Source organism: Pezoporus occidentalis, unplaced genomic scaffold (assembly GCF_034315485.1).
Source record: "Pezoporus occidentalis ecotype Australia unplaced genomic scaffold, CSIRO_AGI_Poc_V1 ctg4, whole genome shotgun sequence".
Lineage (NCBI taxonomy): Eukaryota > Metazoa > Chordata > Aves > Psittaciformes > Psittacidae > Pezoporus > Pezoporus occidentalis.
The window spans coordinates 20,542,162-20,568,407 of NW_026915724.1; the positions used below are offsets into that span (position 1 = coordinate 20,542,162).

Here is a 26,246-nt window from a genome sequence, read left to right on the forward strand (position 1 = left end):
GGCTGTCTGAGGAAATGCTTCAAGAGAAGCAGTGCTTTCTACCCCAGTGACATGATAAATCCCTTCAGGATGCTATATAGTACCAGAGCAGCAAAGCTTTATTGCATTTGCCTTAAATGCGTCCCTTTCCAGTTCGTTGAAAAGCCATCCTCTCTTACAAACATATTTGTGAAGCCCACAGAAAAAGCATTTTGTCATGTTTGACTGAACCTTCTTTAATTTGACAGTGGAAACTGTGCTTCTGTAGCCTGAGCTGTATGTAATCTGGGCCTTTTCACTGATAAAACAGAAATAGCTCCTATTTGAAGGTGAAAATTTTAGCCCAAATTTCTGTGCCAACAACACACACTAAAGTCTACAATGCAGGAGGAAAGAAATGTATGCCTTAATCCTTTGAATGAACAGGTGCCTCAGCGTTAAAGACAGATTAATACTGATTTGGAATATTTATTTTACATATCCTCTATTGGTGTCTGCCTCTCGCTACCCTGTTGCAATGCTAAAGACTCAGATGCCCAAAGCACAGCATGGCTTTTTTTTCTCTTGCACCTGATCTGTGGAAGAGAACGTAAGCTTGTGGCAAGAGCTGAGGTGGGAACTGTGCATAGCCCTCGGAGATGGCATTTAAGCCTTAATAAGTAGGGAGAGGGGAGGAGAGAAGGATTTAGATACCCCTGATGAGATGGGATGGGCCTACAGGTTGCAATCATCTTATGATAATTTTCAAGTTGCAGATTCCCTTGTTTTGACTTCTCTCTCATTTTACTTCTTTTTCGACAATGTGGGGACTTATAACTGCATTTTGCTGTAGCAGCTGTACCTGCGTTTTCTTCCTGATGCAGCAGTGTGAGCTTGAAACACGGTGCAGGACCTCCAGCTCCTTGTCCTGGGATGGGTTTCCCATGAAAGAGCTGAGCTGCAGGGACAGTACCTGCTTTTAGCCTTGCATTGTGCAGGGCAAACTCCCTGTTGTGAGGGCTTGTGCACTCTGCTGCTGGAAATGTCCACTGCTAGGGCTGCCTTTGGGACTCATTTGTTATGGTTTGCGTAGATGGGCTGGCAATCAGAGCTGGTGCTAAGGCAGGCATTGTGATTTATGGAGCTTGCCCCACTCTGCCCAGCCTGCGCTTTCCCACTTGTGTTCCCGGCCACATGTTCAGCTGGGTGGTCCTCAGAGAACAGGCCAGTCCTGCCTCTGGCCAGACAGGCACTGCATCTGCTGACATAGATGGTCTAGAATGGACATGGAGAACCAGGTCCAGCTGTAGGTAAGGCTGCTTTTATTTCCATGTGACCTGCCACAAGCCTAAGAAAGCATTGAGCAGAGCATGCTCACACTGCCTTTTTACTCTCTTCTTTTAAAGCTTAGGCTTTTATAGTGGAGAAAATAAAGATGACAAGTGAGCTGAAAACATTCAGAGGATCAGAAGATTTATTAAGGTGCTTCCTGACAGCCTTTTTATTTTGACTATGTCATTCCTTTATGACATTTACTTTTGCTGTGGTGGTTACTATTACTACCCTTTACGTTCTTGTATGTGGTTTTACAGCATGGCTCATGGATTGATTACAAAAGGACCATTGCATATGCTTAAGATCAATAATCTGCAGGGCATGTGATATTTAAAAAATAAAAAAATGCTTGAAGCAGGATTGTTTAATAGATTTATATGTACTTTCAGACCATACTATTCTCCCTGATAAGCCCACAAATTCTTCTGGAGAGGAAGGGTTAATCTTCCTAACAGCTGAACATTTTTCACAAAAGCAAGTGTCACATTTATTGTTAAAAAAAATCCAGAAAATCAGTCCATCCCCTTCACACTGGTGTCTGACAGATGATAGTAATTCCTTAGTGAGTTAATGTTTGTCTTGGGTGAGTATCAATGTGGAATCTTTTTTCTTTTTTTTTTTATAATTTAATTTTCAATTTTCAATAAAGGGATCAAAACTAATGATTAAAACGGGACCTCAAATTGGCTTCTTAGTTATTACAGGAAAAAAGAGATTATTAACATTCATGAAGGCCCTACTTAAAAAAACCAAAAGACTTCAAATGAACTGAAGAATGAAGTAGATTCTGTAAACAATAGGTAACAAGAAATACAGAATAGCATCAATTAGGCTCAATAACTACAAATATGCTGACGTATTTGACTACTTTCATACAATTTATTAACTCCACACACTAAACTCAAATGCACACAACTGTAGAAGTGGCAGAATGGATGCATCTAAGTCCAGTTCTTCTTTGACGTCAGCAGCATCTTTCTCAATCACATGAGTGGATGAAAAAAGCTTTTCAAAACTGAGACTATAATTTTTCAAATTTGCTGGAAAGACAATGAATCTGAAAGCAAAGGATACAGCCTGTCCACTTTTCAAACTTGGCCTAACAGAAGACAGCTATTAGCTTTACTTATCATTTCTGGCTTCAACATTAATGTGGAGACTCACTTAGAAAAATCTAACCACACTGCAAAACCCTACCTGTAAATAGTGTGTGTTTTATGAGTGAGACTGGAAGTCACCACTTACGGTCATCACTTTAGTGAGGCAACTGGTAACAGCATATAAAGAGCAGCAGGGTTGTAACCTGGGATATTAAGAAAGCAGGAAGATTCTCTTGTATTCCAACTTTGAAGTGTTACTTGTATAAAGACTAAAGAATATATAAAGTCTTTAAAGAAGAAAAATGAATATATATTTCCATATATTTTTTTATTTTAGTGAGAGCCACAACTTTTTCTGTGAATTATTCATAGCATTTTGTTCCACTATGCTGTACCTTACACATGTAATCCAGCAGGCTGTCTTGCTTGCAGTGGTTAAGACTCATTTTATCAGCCTGTTTTTCAGAAACAAACTTAGATGCTAAAAATCTTTCTGAGCTGCTTTCAAGTAGGCCTGCCAAGACTATGCCATACATGATGTACACTAGAGTCGTGGGTAGTGTGAAGGGGTGTATGGTACTGATTTCAGTGGGGCCCCCATGATCTGCCCCAGCAGAGAGCAGAGCCTCACACCCATGCAGTAAAATATAAAGCCTTAGAAGTGTGCTCAGCAGTTTGGAAAGAAGGTCAACCATGTGTTTTATGTGTTACCATTTCTCTGATAAGCCTGTGGCTGTGCGAGTTCAGAGGATGTACTGTGCCTTCAAAATTAATCTTGCAGTCAAACTTGTCGCTTAGCATTTACGCCATGACCTTTTAGCTTGAGAATAAGAGAAAAATTAGCATTTTTATGTTATTTACAAAACTGATTTTAAATGTTTTACATTCTTTTGATAACACTGTATGCAGCTTTAGTCCTCTAGCATCGTGCTTAGTAAAACATCTAAAAGAACAAAATTACTTTTAAATGTAACCATTAAGTGCTTCCCTGAATTAGAACATTATTGGCTAAATTTCATGGCTACAATAAGGCAGGATACTGGAGCAGGATTTGAGATTTTAATTCAGATTTATAATAAGACAGAAGGAAAACAGCTAATGTATATTGACTATCAAATTTTATTGTGACGAAAGATAAAGGCTAAGATACAGTTCAATCAGCACGACAGTCTTGAGGAACTTTTTCTCACAATGAAGATGGATTTGTGATACTATGGATTGCTCCATCCTAAATAGGATACCTTTTCCCAAGTCTTATGTGGAAACTTTCAATTTCTATTGAATTAAGACATTCTACATTGAAACCAGATGTTTGTAGGAATTGCATAATGTTTTATTCATTACTTTGTAAAGTAAGTCACTATTACAGGGAGTAAATTTGGTGGAACTTTAACTTTACCATGAAATAACAAGGATGCTGTAGAAGTAACAGTACAAGTTCAACTCTCAAATAGATTTTGTTGTTGCAGAAATGTTTTTTTTTTCAAAAAATGAAAGTACTTTTGACTGACCTGTGAAATGGGAAAAAAAAAATCAATAGCATTCATTGGCAAAATCATTCCATCTATTAACAGGGGGCGAATGACTCAAAATTAAATATTTGACAGCATATACTCAATATTCTTAACTTCAGAATTCTGTAATTAAAATCCTAGATTTATAACCTCAGTCCTACAAACTTACCTATAGCAAATGCTCTCAAAAGACAATGTGATAAACTAGGATAGTTTACTATCCATTTTTATCTACTCCTCATTTCAACTGTATTTTGATCTAGAAAATTTTACCATTCTAGAAGGAAAAAGGTGCCTTAGTACTGTATATATAATGTTTTATCTTGCTTATAGGCAGGAAACCGTCAGCAATTGCTCCTAAAATGTATTTCAAATTTTGTTCCAGTCTGTGACTGACTGATGCAGCTGATACAGATACTGATGGCCAAGCTCAGACTTGAGAGAGGATATCATGCTGACAGACTCAAATGCAATTTCCCTTACTGTACCCCAGGCCCAAGCAAGGTCCCAATAAATAATTAATCCTGTGGAAAATTCTAAAACCTCTAGGCTGTGAGACATGAGTTTGGATGTCTGCAGTTTGGTTTGGATAAAACCCTTTCGGATTTAAGAGTTGCAGGAACTACTTGGCACATCCAAATGCATTCTGCAGACTTCAAGCCATCTCCTGCATGAGTGTAACAGGTAGGAATGTTTCTAGGTTCCCACATAAATATTTTGGACATAGAGAGATAAGGAATGTTTCCTAACACAGTGTGTGCTTCCAGCAAAATAGAAAACTCTGTCTTCTCTGGTTAATAAGCAAACAGTGCATCCGAGTAAGTCTTACCAGGATGGCAACTGTGATTGGTTCTTACCAATCTTAATTTTTTTCTAAATAGAAATAGGGCCATTCCCACTAGTTTAGACTAATTCCACCTTATAAAACATATAATAAAATAGCACAGTTATTAAACAAAAATGAACTTATAAAATGAAGAAAATACATCTGAATTCTCTTTATTAGCAGTTTAAGTAAATACTGTGAGCTACCTGATAGGTTTCTGTTCCTTATGTTAACAAGCTGTTGCAAATGATGCTACTGATTTTTCTAAAATTGCTTTCTATCAATTGTTTGCAATATTTAGTGAAGAATGATGGATCTATAAAAATTTCCTCCAGTGAACATTTGTACTGATGGTAAACACAAACACAAGGTTTTTGACACTCAAACTTGCTTCCAAGTCTAACAGTCATTGAAACAGCTCATCTTTGCAGTCATTTGCATTTACCTTTACTGAAGTCTACCTCAATCAATCGAACTCTTGCAAATGGCCCCGTTGCACTGCACTTTGGAGTCCTCTTGGCCTGGGGGTAATTCTAGAGCTGCCTACAATTATCTCAGAGTGGCTTTAGCTTCCAGGCTGTTACCTAAGAGGGGGAAGTATGCATCAGGAGCTTTCTGGCCAGCATTTTTCACTCCTTTCGGTAACCACCCTAACTCCTCTAATTTCTACAACTAAGCAATTTTTTTAAGTGTGTATTTTGCATTCAATTGGAAAGAAAGAAAATTGAGCAATAAAAGAAATACCTTTCAAAGTTGCTGAATAAAGCAAAATTACGACATACACAGGTGGAAGAAAGAGCACATTCATTTTGTGTTTTTCAATTAACAGATCATTTGCAGGAAGAAATACTGTATTAGAGCAAAACCAAGTAACAAATACTTTCTTGTTTAAAGTTTTCTTATACTTTCAATGAAAATAGTTTTGAAAGTAGACACATCATCATATTGCTTATGCAAGATATTTAAGCTAAGCAAAGGACTTTTCAAAAAGATCCTTTTTTTTTCACTTTAGCAAAGACCTCTCCCATTGATTTGATACTTTTTATGGATGAAAACATTATTCGAGAATGAGGAATGTTTCCATTGAAAACACTTATCAAATAATAAGCCATTAGCTTGTTTTCTTTCTGGAAAGGATGATGCCAAATATATTACTTTTATGATAGGTCAAATATCAGCAGCACTGAGAGCCTTGAATATAGTTTTCAAATGCTTGGTGGATCTATAGCAATGTACTTTATGCTTCTGTGGACTTCTGAAATTCCAAATCATCAAAATGTATTTATTCAGCTCAGCTTACCCATTCAGGTGCAGTTCAGGCATCTTCTTCAAAGGAGAGCTTCACTGAAGAATCAGAGGACACAGGAACAAAGAAAAGGGTTTAGTTTGTTTGTTTATAATTCTCCTTTGCGAGATCCCCCAGGAGTAGAAAAGAGAATGGTTTACAGTCTGGTAAGATCAGAACAGCAAAAGTATTTGCAGCATGGCACACAATAAAGCATTGCTTACTTGGAAATACTCTATTCCCAGCCAGCACCATCTTGTGAGACTCACAGATACCTCCAAGCCCTGCCACAGACTTGTTTTGGGAGCTAAGATTCCCCTCACCTCCGGGGACTTTTCTTCCCCGGAGAGCCTTAAGAAACTTATGCGAAACAGATCTGACCCTCTACAGAATATCTGGTCAATTTTCTGGTCTTTTTTTTCATCTATGGAGAGGTAGATTTTTAAAAACTAATTTAAAATTCGAGTTTTGTTTTTATTTCCAGTGACAATGTTCATATCCCAGTAAATTTGTATTTATTTTACAAGACTGTTTTTTCTTTAATCATGTCATGAAGAAGACCACTAATTCTCTCCTTCTGGATGGCTGCAGAGAGACCACACACACTCTCTGCTCTGAGCACTAGCAGACTGGAAAGAGATGAGAAGGCAGAGCAAGAACAAAATACCATTACAAACCCAGTGCTGTCCTCCATCTGAATTGTTCTTATATGGCTCCTCACCAAGCCGGCAGACTCCAGGATCTTTGGTCTCTGTGGCCTGGCTATCAAAAACCACTTTTTTTCACTGACTTATCATTCCAAAAGTGATGGCAAAGGTGCATCCAAAGAGCTCTCAATTAGCCCTTGGAAGCAGTCTAAAACAAGCAGTAGCCCACACTGTACTTTTCGGTTAGGAGACAGTAAAACAAGACAAGTGCGTTTTGAGCTGATAAGCCTGAGTGAATAAAGGGCCTCTGTGGAGTACCTAATGAGAGAAGTTTTGAAGTGCAGTATGCCAGCTATATGGAGGGATGACACTGATGGGAAATAAAGTCTCTGTATTAAAGTGCTCATTGATTAGTTGTTTCCAAAAGCACAACTAGGATCTATTTTGAGTGCACAGTGAGTACTCGTCCAAACTATGCTTTCCCTGTTTCAAACAAATTGGCAAGCAGGAAAAGTTTGGCACAACTACACAGACTGTACTGGCCTCCATTTTAAAGGGAACTACAGTTTGAATTTTAATCTCACCTAGAGATGATTCTGAGAAGAAACTTGTGTTTCCTGATCTAAAACTGCAAAGTATTCAGTTTGATTTTGACAGCAGTGATATAATCTAAATAAGAAACAGACTGTGGTAAGTACTTCTGCTTTGACACAAAAAGCTCTCATTTGTCTTCCTGTCCAAGATGACATCATCAGGGAGACATTTTTGTAAGATGGATCTCACTTGCACATCTGGAAATAAAGCCATAGTTTGTGGATATAGTTGCTCAGTTTGTACCATCTGTGTAGTTCCTGGGGCAGATGTTTATACATCTGATGCAAGAGACACCGGAGAATCAGTCTCAAAGTGCCATTGACTGCCCCTACTTCTGTAGCATGCACAGTGACAGTAACATTAAATGTGTTTTGTCATCAGGAATTCAGATACAGTCTTTCTGAGGTCTTCAGTGCCATAACTCTAGCTCCTGAAGCTCCTGGAGCTCCTGGAGTTCCTTAAGTCTTACCTCAAACCCATGATTTTTAAAGATAAATTTTATAAGGTATCTTTTTTTTTTTATAGATGTGATAACTTGCAATGCTCTCTGGTGGCTCCATGGGGATGGGCACACTGCACATTCTTAGAGCTGCAGTTCTGAATTTGGTCACCTTTCTGTGCCAGCATCCAAAGTTAGGTGTCTGTGCTCTTCCTTAAACAGCTTTGGCTCATCCTTCTAGATCTGCCTCTCCTATTGACCACTATTAACATCAGAGGTGTCTGGGGCTGAGGTCTGCTAGTGTCATGGATAGAACTGTTCACCCACTGTCCACTGGCATGTTCAGGAGCCGTCTGGGAGCTGACCTTACCCCAGCTGCAAGACTTGTGTTGGCACAGGACCTGCTGTGCATAGGCCACCCTTTGGGCACTGCAGCAAACAGAAACCCCCATGTTGTGCATTACCAGCCACAGAGACTGCAGGGGAATCCAACTATTCAGCAGCTCAGTGATACAATGGCATTTTTACATAAACCTGTCTCTTACACTTCTTTTTTTTTTTTTTTTTATTTCATACATAGAGTGTCTATTTTGTGATTGCTATTTTTATTCAATCCTGAGACACACCCTCTAGGTCATTGAATGCTCCATGAGCTCTGTTCATGCCATGTATCTTTATTATATATTCCTACTCTTCCTATGCCCCTACCCACAACATTTTTTCCGCCTATCTGTTAACTTCTGCTTGTCTTTTGATGGACATCAGGCCTTCTGTTTGTTAGTCTATTCTCTAGCTGCCCATCTCGTATTCTTAAGCTTGCCTTTACTTAAGTTGCAAATAATAAGGAACGCAACTTATTCTTCAGGCTTTCTTCATGGCTTTGCCTATGGCCAACAACTGACATCAAAGATAAAAATAAGAAGCAGGTCTTTGGTTACTAGAGTCCTCCATGTCAGACTGCCTTCTGGAAGATTATTCAATGCAATTTTCAATATATATATCAGTACCTGAAAGGATATAATTTATTATTGCTTCTGATCACAAGTAAGCCTAAAAATTCATTTTTTATTTGGAGCAAAGAATTGATTCAAGTGTTTCAAGAAAAGCCTCTGAGCGTCAATGGGAAAAAAAAATCACAACAACCCACTTTGGTTGGATGGTGAAATAAATCAGGAGTTCATTTGCTAGTTTTTAACAGTCATTTGCTGAAGGTGAAATACAGCCCCTGTCACAGCATATGCAACAATAAGTGAAAGGCGTTTGTACTGAGAAACTTGCAGCAAACGTCTGCTATTTCTTTCTGATAAAAATTTACTTTTATGTGTTGCATTATTTTTTTAGCCAACATCTTTTTTACCAGCTCCTAAAAAACCTGGAAGGAAACTGTCTGAAATGCCATGGCAGATCCAGATAAATGCAATCATGAACATGTTACTGTATCGAACTGCATATAAAAATGGATATTAGAATCAGTATTATATTGAATTAAATGAGTGTTACCTGCAAAGCATGTTTTAACTAAATTTTATTTATCTTCTCCCAAATTGTTTATTTTCAAGGTGTATCCCAGCCTGTTAGACTGACAATGCTGAATTACCTTGTAGCCTAGGGATTTTGGGGAGGAATCTAGAGAGTTTGATGACTGGGCAGAGGTCACGTGGCCCATCTGGCACACACTGAAAAATCTGGGAGGTGTTTTGAGAATGTAATAAGAGTACGTTAGCTGGATGTTTCTGTTAGAGTATTCAGTAGCAAAATATTTAATGATACTGACATTTAAATTGTGATAATTAGATTTCCTAGTTAGCACCACATTGAGAAGAATAGGAACAGTTTATATATTGCCCAGAGCTATTATTTCAGACTGTCTGCAAATTCTGATTGGCAAGAATGACCTGGTTCATATTCTATTTATATATGAGTTTTATTTTGGCTTTAATGAAAGCTTAGCTTTTGGATCACAGTTCTCTACCATTATGTGGCTTTGTGAGAATGGGAATCACAAAAGGCTTGCTTTCAGCCAAGCTCAGAGCTTCTCTAGTGAGATAGGCCCGCAACTCATTACCTCTGCAAATAGTAGTCTGCAAATATGGCCATGACACCTACCATAGTTTCAAGGGAAGGTAGGTTATCTAAATGTCTTAGAAGGTACACTGGACATTTGAGTAGAAAACATTTTCTTTGCAAAAGATTGCAGAAGGAGCAGAGTAAATGCTTCCATTATTACCACTTCAAGACATTTGTCTCCTTGTTGTGAAGATTTGCTATAGCGCGCAGAATGGAGAGGAGCACCCACCATGGCACAGACTGTCTCCATCTAATGGCCAGTTTTGCTGCCTTTTATAGTATTTGCAGGGAAGCAATCCACGTGAAGAAATGTCTTCTGCTAGCTGACTTTTTTTCCCTGCAACGTTTTTGCAGCCGAACAGCTTTGGTGGATGGGATGAGGAAAGAATCTACTGTCCTGTCCATTTTAAGAAATAGGATTATTCTCATAGTCATGGAGGATGGGAGAGGTGCTTGAGGACTGGAGGAAAACCAGTGTCACTCCAGTCTTCATAAAGGGCAAGAATGATGACCCAAGAAACTGCAGCCCAGTCAGCCTCTGTCTCTAGAAAGGTGATGGAACAGCTCATCCTGGATGTCATTTCTAAGCATGTGGAGGAAAAGAAGGTTATCAGGAGTAATCAACATGGATTCACCTAGAGAAAATCATGCTTGACCAATCTGATAGACTTCTCTGATGGAATGACTGGCTGGGTAAATGAGCAGAGAGCAGTGGATGTTACCTATATTGACTTCAGCAGGGCTTTTGACACTGTGTCCTATAACTTCCTTGTAGGGTAATCTCGGGAAGTGCAAGTTAGATGACTGGGCAGTGAGGCAGATTGAGAATGGCTGAATGGCAGAGCTCAGAGAGTTGTGATAAGCAACACAGGGTCTAGCTGGAGGCTTGAAGGTAGCAGTGTTCCCCAGTGGTCAGTACTGTTTCCAGTCTTTATCAATTCATTCATCAATGACCTGGATGAAGGGACAGAATGTACCCTCAACAAGTTTGCTGAGGATGCAAAACTGTGTGGAGTGGCTGATACACCAGAATGCTATGCTGCCATTCAGTGAGACATGGACAAGCTAGAGAGTTGGGTGGAGAGGAACATAGCAAAGTTCAACAAAGACAAGTGCATGGTGCTGCACCTAGGGAGAGGAACACCACAGCCCAGCAAAGGTTAGGGGTTGACCTGCTGGAAAGAACTTTGCGGAGGAGGACATGGGGGTCCTGGCAGACAAGAAGTTAAACATGTGCTCTTGTGGCCAAGAAGGCCCATAGTATCCTGGGATGCATCAGGAAGAGTGTGGCCAGCAGGTTGAGAACAGTTATCCTCCTGCTCTACTCTGCCATGGTGAGGCTGCATCTGGAGTACTGTGTCAAATCCTGGGCTCCTCAGTACAGAAAGACAAGCAACTAGTGGAGAGGGTCCGGCAGAGGGCTGTGAAGGTGATTAGGGCACTGGAACATCTGTCCTATGAGGAAAAGCTGAGGGAGCTGGGCCTTTTTACCCTGGAGAAGAGACAATTGAGAGGGGATCTTATCAATGCACATAAACAAATATCTCAAAGACAGCTTCAAGAGTCCAGGGCTAGACTCTTTTGAGTGGTGCCCAGCAACAGGATAAGGTACAACGAGCACAAGCTGAAATACGGGAAGTTCCATCTAAATATGGGAAAAATTCTTTACTCTGAAAGTGGCAGAGCACTGGAACAGGCTGCCCAGAGAGGCTGTGGAGTCTCCTCCCCTGAAGATAATAAAAATCTAGCTGGGTGCAATCCTGTATAACCTGTTCTAGGGGAACCTGCTTTAGCAGGGGGGGTTGGACTAGGTGATCTCCAGAAGTCCCTTCCAGCCCCAATCATTCTGCGATTCTATGATTCTCTTCTTAATTTTCTTTGAGCAGGTGCCTGGCCTCATTAACAGTTCCTTCGGTTCACATAATAAATGAACAACTTCAGTACGGATATCCTTGTCAGAACTTTCAGGAAGGCAGCTTGTCTTCTGAAGTGTTGCCTGCTGCCAGCTTACTGCACGGCCAGGTGTGCAAGCTATTGAAGAGGTGGCTTTGCTCAGGGAGGACCTGTTCATGGGAGAAGAGGGCTAGAGTAGGAGTGGAGAGGCAGAATAAGTGCATATGGGATAAACAGTGGGATGCAAGGATGCATGGTGGAGATGGATGGAGATAAAAGACTAAATAACATGGTAAGAGTAAAGGGAAGTGAAAAGAGAACTCAGAGACAGACCGTCTGTAGCCACTGGGGTGTTCTGCCCTCCAGGAAGTCAGTCTGATCCCAGGAGCATCTTCACTCTTCTGCTGTCAGTCAATATCTAAGAAATCCAATAACAATGTGTGAATCTCACCTTCTCTCATTTCCAAACAGCTGGCTTGCAGTCCAGCACAACCCCCCACTGCTCCAGCAGCAAAAGCGATCAGGAAGCAGAGATTTATGCAGTAGTTATGTCAATAAACAACACTGCTGCTGAAGTTCAAATGATGCTTGCCTGTTTTTTAAAGAAATCGTTAAGCCCTTCAGACCAACTTCAAGTGAGCCTTTATGTAAAGAAAAAAAGAAAAGAAAAGAAAGAAAAGAAAAGAAAAGAAAAGAAGAAGAAAAGAGAAAAGAAAAGAAAAGAAAAGAAAAGAAAAGAAAAGAAAAAAGAAAAGAAAATAGAAAAGAAGAAAAGAAAAGAAAAAACAAAGAGAAAAAGAAAGGAAGGAAGGAAGGAAGAAAGGAAGGAAAGAAAGAAAAGAAAAGAGAGAAATAAATAAATAAAGAAAGAAAGAGAAAGAAACAAAGAAAAGGCTGCAGACCAAAGTATTCAGAATTTAAAGAAAAGCATCCAGAATTAGCAGGGACTCAGTACACTCCCCCTGTGTGTGCTCACTGTGAGACAGTCTTTAATTAAGTGATCATGTAATATTTCATCCACGAGACCTTTGCCTGATTACACACACAGGGCAATGAGTATTCACAATTTTTGCTGCTCTTGTAAAGTACATTTCTGTAGCAGGCATTTTATTTTGCTCCACAGTAATTAAATGTATTTATTGAGCTGTAGTAGGTTAACAAGGGAACTATCTAAGGAGAAGCAGAAGGGAGGAATGACTTGATGAGTAACTAATCATTCATAAAATTCTTATAGTGACAGTTCCTACAGGGATTTCTGAATTTGCAAACTGTCTCATCTCTGCTTTATTTTTATTTTTATTTTTCTGTACAAATCAGGCATTATTTACTTTATCTGGCCTCTAAATATAGTAAGAGTTGAAACTAAATAGCAGCAGTCCCCTCAGAGGAAGCCCTAAGATGGTCTTTTGACCTATATTACTGTTTATTTTTATGAAACTTGCAGGACCTGGATAATGAAGAACTTTGGGCCAGTTGTCAAATCTGGCCAGTGACAAGTACATGGGCCAAGAGACAAGCCCCTCAAGCTCACACTAGCTCTCATGCTCGCACTCACACTTGCAGCTACTCAGTCAATCAGTCACCTGGGTGTGAGCACCCAAGCCCTGTTTCCCTGGGCCGAACAGATGGAAGCTTGCAGAAGGTTTTTTCCAGTGTCTATAGCATTAGACTTAGAAGGGTTTGACTCCCACATTTGTGAAACTTTATCCTGGGTTCTTGGGCGGGGAATGCCTGGCTGAATGGAAAGCACCAGTGCTGCCAAATCATGTATATAAGGGAGTGAGGCATCAAAATGTAGGCTGCAAATCCCTGCTGGGTGAGCATCATCAGCTGGACAGCCTTTAAAACCAAATGTGGCTTTTCATCAGAAAGAATACCTCTGACAAAACACATACCTTCAAGCCTGAATCTGCAAACAGTCAATTTGCTCCCAGTATGGAAGCTTATCATCAAACAGCTAATTCAGCTTTCCTCCATTGGGAGAATAAATTCTATTTACTTACCTGTTATCAGCAACAACTGTTGTTTAAAAAGAATGAAACAGAACATGATTGATTAGTTCTTTCCCTGGGTCTTCGAGGATCCAAGGCTATTTTTGTCATTTATCATGCTGCATTCACACAAGCATAATTTCTTTCAAGGTACTAGTGTGCCTATCATGGTAACAGGATGGATTATTCAGCAGCATGTTAGCCATTAGTAGCTGTTTTTCTCCAGTCTTTGCTGTAACATGCATATAAGATTTCTAAGGCTACCGTATGCCTTACAGCTTTTTCTCCCATACTTTATTTAGACAGAAAAAAAATGTTGGTTTCTGTATAAATTTCAGTGTCTAGAAATAAACTGCAATCCTCTGAACTAAAACTGGAGTTCAGATATATCTCTTTGCTAGCAGAAAAGAATGAAAGTAGAGTCTTTATTTATTTATTTGCTTTCTTGTTCTTGATCTGTGTGTGTAAATATGTGAATTTTCTCATCTGTTATGCTGAAAAGTCTCTTACCAGGGCTTAGGTCCTGTATTCTGCCCTGACCATTCTTTTCATGGAGCTACAGTCAGTCAAAATAGAGCCAGCAGAGCTGCAGCCGTGCCCTTGCTTATTTGCTTGCTGTTAAAGTCCGTCACTGGTTCTACAATAGACAATATGATTTCCGTTTGCGACAGGTGGCGAAGCAAATGCAACCCAGACAGGCCCTCACCCAGCACAGCAGCTGTGGCTCTACCTCCCCTGGGACCCTCTATGAAAACGTCAATACCCTTCCAAGGCACATTTGTTCCTAAAAACTGTCTGTGTGTTTGGATAGGGACAGCATACACCTCCCTTTCCCTGGACCCAGCCTTTCTTCTGCTCCACCTGGCATGTTTACACTCTACCATGAGTCTCTAAGCCAAGCCTCAGGAACTGGGAATCTGCCAGTGCTGAAGATGAAGGTATACTCTCTTCAGCAAGGTGAACAGATTGTTTTTTTCCCCAACAAATCATAAGGGAGGAGTGTGGATTCTGTGGGCCACTAGTTTTGGCAGTCAGGTGGTGGAACACCAATCTCACCACAGCCCAAATCTTCTTTCTTTCTTTCTTCCTTCCCTCCCTCCTTTACTGCCTCAAAAGTTCCTTACTCATTCAGCTGCTGAGACAGGGGAGGAGGGGTAGGAAAGCATACAGGTGATCAGAAGGCAGATAGCCTAAGTGGTGCACTCATTCTCTCCTTTTAGAAACACCAAATGTATATGCTGTCTCTTTCTGTCTGACACCTACGAGGATTTCATCTTGCCATTCTTGATCAGCAATAGGCACTGTAAAAGTACGCTGACTCTTAAACTCATTTTTTCAAAGCATGTCCATGCTCTGTGGAATCTCATGTGGAGTAAGAGGACCCATGGGGATAGTTGTTGCCTTGACTAAAAAAGGATTGCTGCTCTGTGTGAAGGCAAGGTGGGTGCATCATGAGATAGTCCTATTAAAAAAACAAAACAAGGAAAGAGAAATTACTGTGAATGAACTTAATGGAAATACTCTGAGGCCTCAGCTCAGTTTTTATCTGAATTAACATTAAGACCATTTTTTGACTGGATTAATTTTAATCAAGTGGTAGGCCTGAATGAAAGCCAGAAAATGAAAGAAATGCAACCAAGGAGAAAACCTGCTGCTCCGCTGGATTCATCACACCTTGTACTAATCCATCCCTCCCTGCCCTGCTGGGGAGGAGGTGGGGAGGCAGTGACTTTGTGGGTGGCCAGAAGCCAGCCAAGGTTGACCTTGTGACCAGAGGACCAGCGCTTCTGCAGGCCAAGCCCTGCGCTGACCAAAAATATGTGCTGGGTGTTGGATAATCATCATGTAAGACTCCAGGCTGTCCATTCAATGTGAGGTGTTGGAGCAAGCACACAGTCAAATGCACATGGGCTGGCATCTTCATCTCCTTCAGCTTCCAGCTTGGAATACCAGGGTGGAGTACGGAAGAAGCCATGTGCTTCCTGGTGGGCAGCAAGGCACCTCTGCTTTCCTCGCGATTGCTATTGCACATGACAGCAAGCCTGCATTGGGTTTTTAGGACCAAGACGTTACTCCATCTCACTTAATGAAATCATCATCTCCTTACAGCAAGAACAGTCCCAAAGCCCAGGGAAACCTCCCTTTCAAAGGTGCTCCAGGCTGTTGCTCTGACATAATGGAATCATTGGCTATAATGGGAAATGCTGAATGAGATGATGCCAAAAGGACTGTCCCAGAAAAAAAATAGAAAATACTCCTTTAATGACTTCACATAATCAGAATTGTAGGCATTTCTGTTTAAAGATGCAAGCATACATTTTTCACAAAAGCTTTTATTATGTTCCTTTAAAAAAATCCTTTCCTTTAAAACTATAAAAACATAGGAAGGTACACTAGGTCATAGAAGTAAAATGAAAGAATCTGTCCTGCTCTTTCTTTACTGGATACAAAATGCAAAAGGAAATCTTAACTTTTAAATGCTGTCCCAACATCATGATTTCTGAGCAGCTTACATTGAATATGTAATACGTTGGTGCTCTGAGCAACAGAAGACTAGGGATGCTGGTAGGTTAGTGAGTCTTTCCGAAGGAAAAATTAGCCCTTAGCTTTTAATAACAATCTAATTTTTTTCATGTTATTTATAGCAATGTTTCTAGTTCTGAGTCACACATGCTGAGAAACGTGAATGAAATCATCACTTTTTTTTGTTTTTTTCTCTAAACAGAAGTAACCTGGTACCTCTCATACAAATGGTGATGCGCATATTTCTGAATACATGAAACGAATATCACAGTGATTAAAAGTAGCTACAAAAATAAGGCTTCATCTACAAAATAGTAAGCTGTACCAACTTATTCTCATGGATTTTAAAGATTCATTTCAGAAAAACACTCCTAGCAGGATCTTCATTGCAATCAAATGACAGCCTAAACCAGAATAATCTAGAAGAAAACAGAGCTTAAATCATAACACTTCTATGTCTCTAAGTAGCAGAGACTCTCCACCTATATCTACGTTTGCCCCGGTTACCAAAATATTTGGTTGCATTGGGAAATTTAGTGTTTTGGAAGCTGCAACCATTTTCTGCCACTTTATGCTATACTACTCTATTTTTAATGAGGTCACTTACTGGAGAGTTTTGGAGCAAAATCCAGAGCATTCCCAGATTGACATGGATTGCCAAGAACAATTGGAGATAAAAATAAAATGGATGACTCTTTCATATAGGGAAAACTGAAATCTGTAAACTAATTTTTAATTACAAGGTGCTTGATCTGGGAGATGTGTGATATATCCAAATCTAATTAACAATTAACTAATTAAGCTCAGCTTTTTTTTTTGACTGATCTATTAAATTTTTAAGATTTCTAATATTCCTCTGTGCTATTACATATACTAAGCCTGAGTTTCATGAACAATAGGTTTCTAATGCCTTCTGACCACTCAAGGAGCCCTGAAAGTGAGCAAAACTGGCAAGAGAAAGTTTTACACTCTTTTGTCACACTCTGGTAATTTCAGAATAAGACCTGAGTCCAGTATAAGTGAGAATAAAGGTAGCTTTACTTCTTAAAATGGAACAAACATATTCCTTGAAACAGGAGGAATTGCATGTCTTTAGCATACCTTTGACTTTTGCATTGACTTAGGTACAGAGAGCTGGGCAGATAAACTATCTACAAAGAAAAACATTTGAAGACTATGTTATCATTCTAGCTTAGTTATCATCTGCCAGCAGCCAAAATATACTAAAACATTTCTAAGTCCTCCAGGAGAGGAGCTGCATCCTTGTTCTGTTATTTTATTTCTGTGCAATGGTCTGAAATACAAAGGTCACTGACTCTCCAAACATTCACACTTCAGTGTGACTATTCATGTTATGCTGGTTCAAGTGTATATCCACAGCCTCATAAATGAGGGTCATTCTTGAGGCAAAATTAGACCCTGTTGACTGCTTCTTATACAACTCTCCACATCCTCATTTAATTTACATGGAGTAAAGTGAGATTACTCTCTTAAAGCTCAGGCTTTGAGGTTAATAGTGTATTCCCTGGGGTAAATTCAGTCCAGTCACTGTCAGTGTCATCTCTGTTTTAACAACAGACTTTGAGGTTTTGTCTTGTTGAGTATGTATTCATATATCCTGAGATTTTCTTGAAAGGGAGCTTGAATTCAGCTAGCAGATTTAAATTGGCATCTACTCTGATGCCAAGAAAATATGTGTCTCTTCCTTTCAAGACAGGGGAGCTGAATATTACTGAAATGACTCTTTAGAGACATGCACAAGTTTGGATGTTAATCAGTTAACTCAGTACCTAAAACTTCCTCTCAAATTGATTGAGTTAGCATGTTTCCAAACTTAAATAATTAATTTGTTTTATGCCTTGCTTATTAACCAGCTCTGCTCCATTGTGGCCTGCTATAATCTTCAGTAAGTGAAACAAAATTGGAGGATGAAGAAAACTGGGAAGAAAAATAATGATGAGAGCTGTCTGTTCTCTGTTAGCACAGGGAGTTGATGAACCATCCATAGCTGTTTAAATAGACAATGTCAATAGGAAGATTGGCTCTGGTGCCTGTGTATCATTTACTGGTAGAAAGTAAATCTTCACTATTGCTTGCAATGCAATACCTTAGGTGAAGTGCTATATCATAATGGGGAATTAGAGTCAAGCTATGAAAAGCCTTGTTGCCCGCAACTAATCTGAAGGATGACAGTATTTTGAAAAATGGATAAAGGCTACCTGAGCAGGGGGGAGAAACTGCATTATCAGAGAAGACGCAGCATATTTTCCCATCAACAACAGAAAATATATCTCACAGTATTCAACATATTGGCTGCTGTAATCATATTCAGTACAGCATGTGATTGTTTTATGCCTTTGATTTACTGTTATCTCTAATTAGCGGCAATTCTGTCTTTCTGAACATTAAATGAGTTTGGTTTATGAATTCTAATTGTAAAAGTCTCTCAAATTAACAGAATGGAAAAAAATACATTCATAATTAACAATTTTTTTTTTTTTTTTAGATTACAATAAGCTATTACAGGGAACAGAACAAATGTGTACAGAAAAATGATTAAATTGTGCAGAGTTCTTCATGTTGTACCACGTTTCCCTGGCTTCCTCATCTTGGCTAGAGACATTTCTGGGTTTTTTCAACCCCAGAGCCTTCCTTTTCTTTGCAGCCACAGTCATTTGGTTTTAATGGAGACACTTCCTGAGCCTCAACCACCCAGTCAGGGGAAGAATATGAGCACACTGACTCAGGCTGTAGATCATAATTTTCAAAGGCTAGAGTGACTGGAAGATTTTCCGCCACTTAATATAGCAATGAGTGTAATCTTCCAGAAGAAATTTCACTCTCCCACAGCCTTGTCTTGAATCTTCCGTCAAAGGAAATGGGCTTATATATTGCTAAAATATCTTGAGCAGCTTTTGACACTTCAAAGCATCAGTGTGCTCAGCACAACATGGACTAGCTAACACTTCCAAAGCGACTGTACACTGAGGATCACACTGCTTTAGAGACAGACAAAATTCTTCCAAAACAGATGTCAAAACTGACACGGCAACCGATCTCTCAGGCAGTTCTGCTGTGTGCTCTGCCTGTCGCCTTTCTTAAACCTGCCACAGGGCAACCATCAGCATACTTGCCATTCAATACATGTATTTGCAGCTCTTTCATGTTATATTAAAAAACTACCTCTGTGAAGCCAAAAGGACATGTGAATGTAATTTCTTTTCCCACAAAACATTTGCTGTGTTCTTCAAAAGGTTAACCCACCTTACTAAACTGTACAAACATTATTTCATTTTTATTGACACTCTTTTCAGACCATGAAATGACTTGAGGTTTAATCTATTTATTCTTTTTTTTTTTTTTATATACTGGAAGAAACAGACTAATTTAATAAGCTCCACACACGGAGATATTTCAAAACCATGTTTTCTAAAGCTTTCTTGAAGTTGCAAGAAGGTAAAGGAAAATGGCATGTCACAAAGAAGAGGTTATTGTTAAGATAAATATAGTTATATTTACAGGGCTGATATTAAATTTTATTTTTTTTTAGTCCTAGATATGTCTAGAGACTGTTGCGCTGCTTTAACGCAGGAAATGCTCCACGCTCCTTGCATTGTGAATAGTGGGGTTATATTGTACAGTTGCCTTTTCCTAGGAAAAAATAAAATTGCTATTAAAAAAGAAAAAAAGAATATTTCAAAAGGATTATTTCATCTCAGCACAAAATTCTTTTTGCAAATGCTCTTCACTTCTGATGGTGTGAGAAAGCAGCATGTGGAATACTTAGCAAGGCTGGCTGCTCACTGGGGTGGCAGCAAGTGTTGTAACCTCCAGTCTGGTGCTACATAAATGTAAGTGTAGGTAGCAATTTGGTCACTTCATTTTGCCATATGATTTCCAGAACCAATTTTCGATAACTGTCCTTTGGGGGGGGTGGGCGGGCGGGGTGGTGTGGAGTAAAGGGTCCCAACGCAGCCAGCATCTCTGTGGGCTTAACTACAAAAGCTGATAAACCACTGTGTCATAGAATGGTTAGGGTTGGAAAGGACCTTAAGATCATTTAGGTCCAACTCTCATTATTGTGAGCAGCATCCTCAGCCAAATGAGCAGGATGGTGGAGCGGGGCTAGGGGCCAGGTACACAGCAAACTCTGGTGTTCAGTGGCTGTGAGTCCCATGAGATTTCATCCGAAAGGCTGTGTCCACTCAGGAGAATGTGACATCCACCCAATGCAGCCTCTCAGCAGCCATCCTTGTGCCAAAGCAGAACAGTGGGCTGGGTCCTTCTCTTATAGGAGACTGAATCTGTGGGGCACCACCCTAGGTCATGGTGCTCCTATTAAATACTCCAAACTCTGAAACAACAGAAATATAGCAGAAGTGTGGAGCATTGGGAATATGGTATGTCATGATTTAAACCCTAGCCAGACAGCTTGTTCACTCACTCCCAGTGAGTGGCGCTGGGCTGAGAGCAATCGAGCTCCCCCCCGGGCTCTCCCCTTCCCCGCTCCCATGAGGGATGGGGAGGAGGATCGAACGAGTGCAACTCCCACGGGTTGAGACAAGAACAGTCCAGCAACCAATGTACAACACAAATCACCACCACCACCACCGACAGCAGTGATAAGAGAAAATAACAAGGGAAGAGAATACAATACCACCGGCCAAGAAACGAGTCCCACCATGAAACCCATGTCCGTCCGGGTAACTCCCAGTTACCCCCACCCCGGGCATGACGTGCTGTGGCATGGAGTACCTCTTTGGCTAGCCTGGGTCAGGCACCCTGTCTCTGCTTCCTCCTGGCTTCCCCTCCTCCCTGGCAGAGCATGAGCCTCACAAAGTCCTTGGTCAGGGTAAACATCACTTAGCAACAACCGAAAACATCGGCTTCACCAACACTGTTCCCAAGCTGGAAGTCAAAACACAGCACTGCACCAGCTACCAAGAAGGAGAAAAATGACTGCTACTGCTGAACCCAGGACATAGTGATAGCAAATGTTCTCTACTGATGATTCCACCCAGTATTTTCTGGTGAGAGGGCAACTCGGGGATGCCATGTCACAAATTCTGCTTCCAAATTCAGCAATGTATTTTAAAATCCATTTAAGTAATACTGCTTTCTTCTGTGGAAATGGATTTGACTATGTCTGTAGTATCTTGGGTTTCATAGTTTGCAAAATTGCTTCACATAGCAAAATATAAAAGAACTCATACAGATTATGTAGGCTATATAGGTTAGGAAAATAATGGGACACAGCATTATCTAATTTTTGCTTGATACTTAAAAGGAAAAAAGTATAAGTAGTTCAGACTACTCCACTGTGAGTCTATAGAGAATCCAACTTGTAAAAATGTGTTGAAAAATCTCTTGAACATCAGGCTGCTCAGACTGATCAGAATAATAACTTCAATCTATATAAAAAACCCTTGTAAGCACAACAAAGGAAACAAGGATTTTGTCAGTGCTGAAACTTACAACCCCTTTGTTTTTGACTCCCACCTTTTAGCTGAGCACTTGGGCATTACTAATCCTCAAAATGACAACACCAAACAATCTTTATGGTAAAAGGACAGACTGCCAGGATTGCTGCCTATCAAAGTCTGTACCAAAGTGATGAGCACCGGTAAGACCACAACCTGAGTGCTGAGTCCATTTCTGGGCTCCCCAGTACAAGAGAGAGATGGACATACTGGAGAGAGTCCAGTGACGGACTACAAAGGTGGTGAAGGGAATGGAGCATCTCTCTTGTGAGAAAAGGTGGAGAGAGCTGGGACTGGTCAGCCTGGAGAAGAGATGGTCTTATCAATGTGTACAAATACCTGTGAGGAGGGTGCAAAGAGGAGAGAGACAGGCTCTTTTCAGTGGTGCTTGGTGACATGACAAGAGGCAATGGGCACACACACTGAAACACAGTTTCAAGAAACACTTGTCTACTGAGAGAGTGACCAAGCATTGGCACAGGTTGCCCAATGCAGTTGTGGAGTTTCCAACCTGGGAGATATCCAAAAGCCATGGACATGGCTGGCAGATGTCTTCAGGTGTCCCTGCTTGAGCTGCAAGGTTGGACCAGAAGTCCTCCGGAGGTCATACCCAAAGTTTCTAGGCTGGTCTTGTTTTGTTTCTGTGCAATTTTTTACATGCTGCTTAAATTTTATATTAAAATGCAATGACTATTGAAGTACCAGTTGTAAAACTCAAACGCCAGCTCAGCATTCAGCCTGGGTCTACAAACAGGCAAATTCATGTGTTTCAGTCAGCATAGCTTTAATTGACTCATATTGCAAATACAAATGAAATAAGAGACAAAAAGAAACAAGGCAAGAGCCCATTTTTTTGCATCTATTTACTTTGTTGATTTGTGGTACTTAATTAAAATCCATAGCTTCAAATGTCATGACAGATCAAGTAAAATATATATTTCACAATGGTATTTGTTACGTGAAATAAGCTTCCTTGCTAATGCCTTGTTAGACCAGTACACAAGATCCACAAGTTCTGCCTTGACAGACAATAAGAAACACCACACATCCCAGGAGAGAAAAGCAGCCCTACATATAGTGCATGCACCAAATGGAATGCTGTGTTAAATATGAGGAAAATAGCTTTTTCTAACAACTAACTACTTTACTGACTTGTTAAATGTTTAGGGCCAGGCTCCTTTAAAAAGGATTGCTATAACTTAAATTCTCATATAAATTTGATATGAAATATTTCTAGAACTGCAAACAAAGCTAAAACTTTCCCATTCAGTTATAAAAAACAAGTTTTGTTGTTTGTTCTTTTTTTTTCTTCAGCATAATAACAAAGTTTTTTCTGCAGCCTTTGACAGATATTTTGTATACTCTTTCTTTTGCAGTTCATTAAGAATTCTGTTTAAAACTTGGTGCATGTATTTTCTGATATCATATTGGTACCCTGTATTTTCTTTATTGGAAATCTTTCATACTCCCAAGTACAGACATTAGACCACACAGTCTTCTTTTCTTCTCTTACTAGTTTAAACCTGTTGTGGATAGATCAGGGTCCATTTTTTCCCAGGGTATCTTCTTAGCGCTTTCTGAATGCCTGACCTATGTGTGAAATGTCAAAAACCCAATGCACTTGGGCATTTTGTGCTCTCTCATTAAACATTTTAATACTCCATAGAAGTAGAAAAAGTTATATTTCTTCCCAAGTGGGACAGCACTGCAAATATATGGAAAAATATACACAAATATGAGAGCATAATGTACTGAAACGTAAAAGCATAATGACAGTTTTAACTCCTCAACTGATGAGTGTTGATAACATTCGGTTATGAGCACATAACTCAGGAGAGGCATATCAGATGGTTGTGGTAATTCCTGTTGTCTTTCCAATTAGATCTAGTGTATTTGCAGTAAGCCACTGTAGCTGGAAGAGCTTTGAGATGGAGAAGAGCTAGCAACACCGAGGCCATATCAAGCAATGAAGAACAGGGGTGGAGAAGAGGAGGTGTCATATAAACTGATTTACAGAAGTCCTTATGAATTTTGGATAACTGAGTATTTCAAAACATTATTTATATTGGATTGCGTGACACAAATCAGGGTAGACCTGTATGATACCAAAACTGAAAACCTTTTTATATTCTGTTCAGTATAAAAAAAAAATAAAAAATTGAACTGTACTAAGATACCCAACATATTTAATGTAGAATTTTATGTTTTTTTTTAAGTAATAAAAAATTAGGACATTTTTCTAAGCCTGAATTTTGAAACTATTACTTTCTAAAATTAAGGGAGAAATAAATATCTAAAATCTCTGTAAAAAAATACCTTTTATGATGCACTGTCTCACTTTTCTACAAAGTAGACAAGCTCTGCATGTCATATTATTTCTACTTTTACTTTTCTTCTTCTAAGGCTTCTTTCATTAGTTCCTGGCACCCAAAGACTAAGCAAAGCTTTCTTAAGTAGCAAATAAAACAATTTAGAGACTTAATGGACTGTCACTTGGAAGGAAAATTATCTAAATACAGGCAGCAATTGGTTTTCACTGTAACCATTCTGCCTTCATCTCTTCCCATTACCCTAACCTTTTGCACTGCAGTGAAAATACATTAACAAGAATGTGAACATGGCTAAAGTGATAATTTATCCTGGAAATATTTGGAGCCATGCAAGGAAAATTTTAATAAAAAGTCCTGTTAAGATAGACAGAAGTAATTTCGTCCCATCCTCCCCTGTTATATTCAACTGAGTCTGAGCAGCAGCCATTCAATTTGCATAGGAGCTTACATTACCAATAAAGAGAAAAAAAATGGTACAAACCACAGTGAGGAATTTGACTTCTTTTTCTGTAAAGGGAATGGCCATTTGTTCTCTACTGGAAACACAGAGTGGTAATATGAGAAATACTCATTTTTTATTGTTGCAAGCAATGCATGAGGACTGGTGAAGAAAATTTCTGTGTTTACCTTTTTTCTTCAGAAATCAAATGAGATGTGTGAAATTTAGCAAGAGAATGTTAAAGCTTCATTGTAAATTCAGTATATTTTTAGAGATGTGCTATCTGCTTTAAATGCTTTCTAATTTGGATCTGAGCAAACAAAATCTGCTAGCTGAGATAAATACCTATGTAGGATGGAGAAGATTTTGGCTGGGATATATGCAATCATCCATATTAAAAACCTTTAATAAAGCATTGAAAATTTTTGCCGTGCCTTACCAACACATAATAAAATACAGTTTTAGGACCCAAGTCTTCACTTAGGTTTCACAGATCAGAATAAAAATGTTCCTCCCTTGGAAAGTTGTGAATTTGGACCCTGAACCTTGCCACTGTGGCCGTCTTTCCAAAAAAAACCTGTGTAGTACAGAAGTCCACAGCAAGAGATGAAGCAGGGTGCTCAGTGCAACATTCAGATAGAGCCAGCGTGGGCATCTCTGCACCTACAGCAAACACATTCCCCAAAGACCTAGAAAGTGATTTGGGTGACTCACATGAATTCCCAGAGCCATCGTTACCCACAGAGTGTCCTCCTCACCTGCCTCTCAAGCAGAGTACAAGATTCCTGCAGGTACCATGTCATGTCTGCCTGGTTTTTGGTACCATCTAAGCATCCACCTGTGCTTAGACAGTTGAATCTTACCCCAAGCTCCCCCAACACTCATAGGAGTAGGTATCTAAATGTCTTCAAATAGCTAGGCTTCAGTCTCTAAACTTTGGTGGTAGCACCAAAATCATTATGCAACACCACACTGCAAATGGTAAGGTTATTCTGGTTATTCAGCTATTTTTAAATCCATGGTAAAAAAAAAAAATCACCAAATTTGCATATTCTTAAGCTAGTTTTGTTAAACTCTAAAGATCCCTTTTTGGCTTTCTGTAACTATTTCTGCTATGTTAAAGACTGTATATTTGCCTACAGAAAGCTTTTTAAAGGTTCATTAGAACACATTGAACACCATGCTCTAACAGTGCTTCCTTTCTCTAGGGTTAGGCAAGCACTAAACATTTCCGGTAGTCCTATCATGCCACTGCAGGAGGATGGCTTCTGTAAGGTTTACAGACTTATATTACACACTGGGGAGAGAAAAAGAGCCATCAACATGTGCTCCCATCCTTTCAACTCAATCTTCTGTGTGATGACCCTCCTTTTCCCTTCTCTTCCTAATACAGCCTGCCCTTCCTGGGCCCCAGTCCATTTTCTAAATCACAGCCCCAGTGGGGTGGAGATCCCCAGGTCCTGGTTTCTGATCTTGGGGTCATTCCTACTCTTCTCTTCTGTGATTGCCCAGGGGAAAACAGCCCTCTAAAAGCAGGACTTACCTGCTCTCAGCTGTGTACCATAGCTGAGAAAAGTGGAGTCAGCTTCCTTAACACCTCCCCTTCTGGTTCAATGAATCTTGCCCTGCTGTGTGTCACCTCATATGCCTCCCTCAGGCACCTAGCCTCTAAGGAGGTCAGAGTCCAGCCTTCACTCTTGTACTAATCCTTTTTTGGGGCTGGCTGAAAGCAGCTCTTTGCTCAGTGAATAGCTTTAAATCATCCCCCTCAGTCCCTGGATTTCATGTGGTCAGCATGTTTCTAGAATGAAGAATTGCAGCATCC

General features: G+C 39.8%; 1 long non-coding RNA gene across 1 annotated transcript; it reads right to left on the minus strand.

Annotated features, from left to right (window-relative positions):
* Positions 1-3,339: 3,339 nt before the first annotated feature.
* Positions 3,340-26,246, minus strand: LOC134171037 (uncharacterized). The gene is made up of 4 exons (XR_009967460.1): positions 25,965-26,246; positions 22,611-22,720; positions 6,034-6,077; positions 3,340-3,904 (listed from the first exon to the last, which is right to left on the minus strand). It is a non-coding gene; the product is annotated as an uncharacterized LOC134171037 (long non-coding RNA).